This window comes from Octopus bimaculoides, chromosome 18 (genome assembly GCF_001194135.2).
Source record: "Octopus bimaculoides isolate UCB-OBI-ISO-001 chromosome 18, ASM119413v2, whole genome shotgun sequence".
NCBI classification, from domain to species: Eukaryota; Metazoa; Mollusca; class Cephalopoda; order Octopoda; family Octopodidae; genus Octopus; species Octopus bimaculoides.
In genome coordinates this window covers 4703866-4710440 of record NC_068998.1, presented here as the reverse complement: position 1 = coordinate 4710440, position 6575 = coordinate 4703866, and the positions used below count along the sequence as shown (strand labels likewise).

General features: G+C 37.0%; 1 protein-coding gene across 1 annotated transcript in view; it reads right to left on the bottom strand.

Moving 5' to 3' along the window:
- Positions 1-6575, bottom strand: part of LOC106872231 (fibroblast growth factor 18) — a 106839-nt gene that overhangs the window by 8159 nt on the left and 92105 nt on the right. The gene's annotated exons all lie outside the window — the stretch shown is intronic.

Sequence of the window (6575 nt, the reverse complement as noted above, 5' to 3'; positions counted from 1 at the left end):
GATCTAAAATGAATGTCATACTTATTTAATGCATCTCAATTCAAGAAGTGTACTGGTTTTGTTGTTGTTGGTTTTATTTTTGTTTAACCCTAGGTCCGGCTTGACTGAACATGGCTATGATGATAGCAAGCTGTGATTCGATAGATATAGCTCTCCCTGGTTGAGTAATTAACTTTATTGTTTCAATCTCCATTACACACCTGCGTGTATATTCTTTTTTTTTCCTTTATTTGTTTTAGACGTTTGACTGCGGCCATGCTGGGGCACCGACTTGAACAGTTTTAGTCTAACAAATCAATCCCAGGAGTTATCTTTTTTAAGCCTAGAGAGAGAGAGGGCGAGCGAGAGAGACAGAGACAGAGACAGATAGATAGACTGATAGATAGGTAGATGGGAAAGACAGACAGACAGAAAAATAGATAGATAGAATTATATGTGTATCTATATGTGTATGTATGTTCATGTCAAACCTACTCGTGTGTATTTGCATTACTATCTCCATATCAACTCGCCCGGATTTCTCTTAGAGACACTTTTGACGCCGTGGAACTACTCCTGGATAAAGTATTTGGAGTTTTAAGTTCAATTCATTGAAGCTCTAGTATGCATTTCCTGTACTGCGTATATCCAGCTCTTACCTATCGTCTATACACACACAGAGATACAGACACATTAATTTATTCATTCATTCGCTTACAACTATTGCCACCAAGAGAGCTAATCTAAACATTACTTGCCCATTTCCGTCATAGATATTGAATACTCTTTTGGGGGCAAAAGATAATTGTTAAACAAATCCCTGCATCACGTGACTTCATTTTGCAAATAATCTTTATCGGTGAAATTGCTATAATAACTCTCTTAATGTGTTTTCGCTTCAATTCCACAAATTACTGTTGTTATTCTTGTGGAGTTTCACCCTGTTGAATAGTAACGTAACCGAACTATGAATGAGGGCGTTTCGTTCATACAAATACTATTGTAAATTTTTCAGATATGCATATTAATCCGTCGGAGTGACGAGGACCATCACGTCATCCTTGAAGATGACTTACGTGGTGACTTTGTTTAAAGTAAAAAAAAATAGTTGTGCACTGTCAACTTCGCTCTCTTGTCCGTAGCCATATTCAGTCGAGTGGCAAGACCGCTGAGGATGGAGACGGGTGCACTTGATGACTCAAGTGTCTTACTTGCCGCATCTTGCTTTCTGCACTCCATCGTGCGTTGCTGCAGATGCCTTATACTTTAGTGAACCATGATGGGTCTTTTTATCAGGGTCTACTGGGTCCAGTCTACTCATGCAAAGGCAAATACACGTGTACGCTAATTAACCCATAGCTTGGAAGCAGACAGGTGCTATTATTCCGAGTCCGAGTAGACCTGAGAACAATAATGGTCAAGGTTGGTTCCATACTACTCAAAACTTTGGAACTCCAATATCAGGATTCCCCTATTGGATGCAGTTTAGAGTCATACCGAGGACAGAAGGCATCACAGAATACATTACCAAAATGCCAACTTGATAACAAATGCAGAAATTGCGGAGGGAGTAGGAACTATTTTTTTGGAAAAAAAAAAAAAAATAGATCGGTTGACATGAACGGAACGATCTTTTGTCATAGGGTTATCTGCGTTATTAGGAATGACCTGGGGTTAAACAACGACGACAACAACAATATCAGCACTTGCCTTGAAGGGTAACATTTAAAAATAAAGAAAAATAATACTGAATATTAATAAAGAAGAACATTATATATGTAAACATAACACAACACATAAATGCAACGAGAAATACAATAATCGCAGCACAAAGAAGCAATTGGCCTCAAAACTATTGTTAAAGCATGCGCACACACACGTACATACATACATACATACATACATACATACATTGTGACCAATCACACACATACACGCATATAATAGACTTACATTTTGTATATAAGCTCAAAGACATCCACACCTAATCCTACATGTACACTCGCTAAGTCATTCACAAAACCATGGAAGTACTCACACACACACCTGACAAACAAAAAACTGCCTTGTCACGTTAAATACAGAGCAACCGGCGTGAATTTTGCGAAGAAAAACTTAGATAAATTTCACAGAAAAGGAAAAAGAAGCACATTACACTAAACATATATAGACCTATATAATACGACATACGAACTGATGGATTACGTCTGGATGGGCATAAGAAGTTTTGCCAAAGTCGTTTTGACGCCGCCGATAGGTGTCGCTGATTCGGCGCTGACTTGTTTGACCTGAGACGCTCTATTGCTTCATTTTAATGTTTCTTTCGTTCTCTCTCCACTCTCTCTCTGTCTTATGCTCTGTTTATGTGAGTGTGTGAGGGGGTAGGGGGGATATTTCTCTTTATGTGTAAGAGAAGTAAAGTGAGCTGTCAATGGCATTCAATTAATAAATTATGTTTTTCTCCCCATTCTCTTTCTTTTATTCTCTTCTCTCTCACTCTTCCCAACTGTATACGTATATTTGTGCGCACGTGGGGAGTTAGCTCCAATACCTAAAAGTATTGTCGTCGCCAAAACAAATTGAATGCCCACACAGCTGTGCGAAATCGTCACTACCACACATTTGCTCCCATTCATCTCATTTCGTATCCGGATCTATTTCTATACGGATATAAGTCCGAATATAAATTGATATACGAATTTATATCCGCAACCCAGGCTACTGAATTGTGTGCATTTGTTTCAAAAGGACATTAAAGAGTTACGTGTTTAACTTGTTGTATTTGTTTACATAATGCACGCAAAACAGCGAGGATCTATGCAAACAATAAATATTCTACCGTCTTCAGTAAGAAAGATAACATAAAATAACATCTCTCAACAGACTCCCCTTCAAGCAGGGTGGTGAAGTCAGTAACGACATCGATCATAGGGATACTATGGTTAATGGTCTATAGTTACGTACTGACCTGGGGCTAAACAGCAACACATTTAGCTGAACAAGAAATGTTTCACTTGAAACAGACTCTACATGTTATACAAGCAAACATGTCTGCCATTATTTAATATCATTCAACATACTATCAAATTACTATTGAAATAACTACACTATTGTGATCTTCACTATCACACTATTGAATCGACTATCATTCTGTGTAGTGAACAACAACATTAACAGGTTTTCCAAAAATTATGAACACACACATGCAACAAATATATATAATCCACAAGTTTATTTTTATTCTCTCTTTATTTCTCTCCTCGTGTTCCTTTCTGCTGAAGAGCGTAGGCACGAAATATAAAAGACTTTCTCACCTACCCGAGTGTCAAACTAATACACCTGCTTGTTGCTTATACACTTCGTCTTTTGTTTTTCTGTAAATTTCAACTATATATATGTGTGTGTATGTGTGTGTGTGTGCATGCATGTATATGTATGTATATATATATACATACATACATACAAATATACATACACACATACATACATATATATATACATATACATACATACAAACATATACATATGCGCATTTAATACAATATATACGTACATGTATATTTGTATGCGAGTGATTTTCGAAATAAATCACATCCGATATTCTATGCAATTTTCAAAATATTCTTCAATATGTTTATCGAAATGCACAAAATTCACAGACAAGTCAAACATTAAATGGTAATTATTATGCAGCTGTGGTGCAAAATTAATTCAAATCATGTCATAGATATACACATGCAACATGTTACGTTACTGTATGCACCCGAAACTGTCATGCAATCCATGCTGTACAATGCCATATCATAAATGTACATATTATACATCAATGAAATTCACCCTCGGTCATGCGTGTTACCTAATACAATGCACTCATATGTTTGTATATTTTACCTTTGTTTTACATTGTAATGTTCGTCCCAGGCATTGTAGGGAAAGCCTCAAATATTTTCCTCCTTGTCATCAAAAAATATCTTCGCCTGAAATCGAATTTGAAGTAGTAGCAGGACCACCACTTTCACTAACAACAACGACATCAACACCTACAAGCGTATGAAACATTTTGGCGCAGCCATGCTGACGCCACCTTATTTTGTGTCGCTGGTTTGGCGCTCATCTATTTGACATCAGCCGTATTAATGTTTCTCTTGTTTGAATTTTTCTTCCGTGTTTGCATCCACCGTTTCTTTTCTATTTCTCATATGTATGAGAAGAGAGCAAAGTATATTCCACTCGTAGTCAATTAATTCTAATTACCTCCTCTCTCTCCCTCCCCTCTCCTACCATCTCTCTCTCTATTTTTCTGTTTGTGAATATATTCCATTTTATATGTGAAGATCGTTTTCGATTAATAAATTAAAATGTCTCTCTCTCTCTCTTCTCTCTCTCTCTCTCTTCTCTCTCTCTCTCTCTCTCTCTATCTCTCTCTCTCTCGCTCTCTCTCTCTCTCTCTCTCTCTCTCTCTCTCTCTCTCTCTCTCTCTCTCTCTCTAAATCTATCTTCATGTCTACATTTCCACGCGTGGGCGCGCGGTTGAATGTGTTTGCTTTCAAAGTCAAAATCTTCCGTAGCCAAAATAGGCTGCAGTTTCAACCAGTCGCGCCAAGTCGCCAGTGTGCACACAACTTACACCCAACTGTCTCATTACGCCTACTTTAGTAGCCTCGCCATAACAAATATGGCCAGAAAAGCATGAATTTCACATCAAGCATCGTAACTAATACCACGTGAATCAACCAACCAACCAATAAATAAACAAGCAAACACCCAATGTTATCAATACTATTACTACCGCACATCTTATAAACTACCACTGATAATACTATCACATTTACTATTATCAGAAGGACGGTTCTCCCATCTTGCTTGGACAATCTCTGCAAAAAATGGTTAGCACAACTAGCACAATACAGCACCAAGAACGAAAACAATGAAATGCACCAACACCAACAACACACACAAAAAAAAAAAACAATGAAAGTACCATTACCAACATTTAAAAAAATGCCGCCATTAAAAACAGCAATGCCATCATCAACGACATCTACGCCATCAAACACAACAGCAACGCCATCACCAACAGCACCAATGCCATCATCAACAACAGCAACGCCATCACCAACAACAGCAACGCCATCCACCACAACAGCAACGCCATCACGAACATTACCCTCATAAATACCACCACCAAAACTAACACAACTGACGGCACAAAACCTCACTAACAACAACAACAATAGCACGTTAACAACAGCTTGCTCAGTGCGACTAGCATCGTCGCCATTATCAGCAAAAGCACGGCCAATATAAACAACAAACAGCAAGGAACAACTACATGTGTACAAGAGCAACAACAACAACAACAACAACAACAACAACAAAAGCAACACCTCCTCCACCACTACCAACATCGTTAACAAGTTTATCAATATAATTACATCGATAATGCAGTTTAATTAAGTTAATTGATTATAATCTAATGCCAAGACCACCACGACTAGTTATATCATAATTTGGGTTAATTGATCACCTTGCAAAATGCTAAATTAATGTGTTCGTGTGTGTGTGTGTGTGTGTGTGTGTGTTTAATAGCAAAATGCGTTACGGGGACCTCATCAGTGAGAACTTTAACTAATATCCACTCTTCATAACATTTGTTTCGAGTGCTTCGTTGAACCACGAACTTTCCGGGTCATTGATGGGTATGAATAACTCTATCTGTGTGTGTGTGTGTGTGTGTGTGTGTGTGTGTGTGTGTGTGTGTGTGTGTGCAGCTTCATTTAAATACCACTGCTTATGTTATGCTGACTCTTTCCAATAAGAATGAAATAGCGCTGTGCATGATTACCAAAGAATTTAAATTTCAGGATCTTCGTAATATGCAAGCAAATAAGTAAATAAATAAATAAATAAATAAACATGTACATTCTATGCAGCTTGTCTCTTGTTCGTCAATTTTAAACATCAAATTCCTAATCCATCCAGATATTATACAGCATTGATTATCTCCCTTACACTAACAAGCCATCTGGGAACACGATGTGTGTGTATACATACATATATACACATTTACATGAACATATGTATGCATATAAGAATAAATGTATGTGTGGATGCGTCAGTACGTGTTAACAGATTAACACACATATGAAGTGAAACGAGAGGAACTGCTGGAAAGGTGGGGTTAGCCATATTGTCTTCATATTTTTTATTGAAATATACCTTTAATATTTCAATTAATATCGAAAATAATAATATATATAGTAAAATAATTCTGTCATCACTTTAAAGCAGAAGGCTTATGCTATCATATTAAGGGGAGGTGGTCCTGGGTGGATTGCTATCAAAGGGTTTTAAGAAATTTAGGGTTTCCGTTTGAGTAGATTATGTAATGAGGTCTAATTAGACAGGCAGTGTGTTGGCTGAAAACTATAGATATATTCCATAGCACATTAGAGCATGAAGCAAGATCACTGCTAAGGTGTTAGATATGTGCATGTGTGCTTGCATGTATATGTATATATACATATATACACACACACACACACACACACATATATATATATATATATATATATATATATATATATATATATATA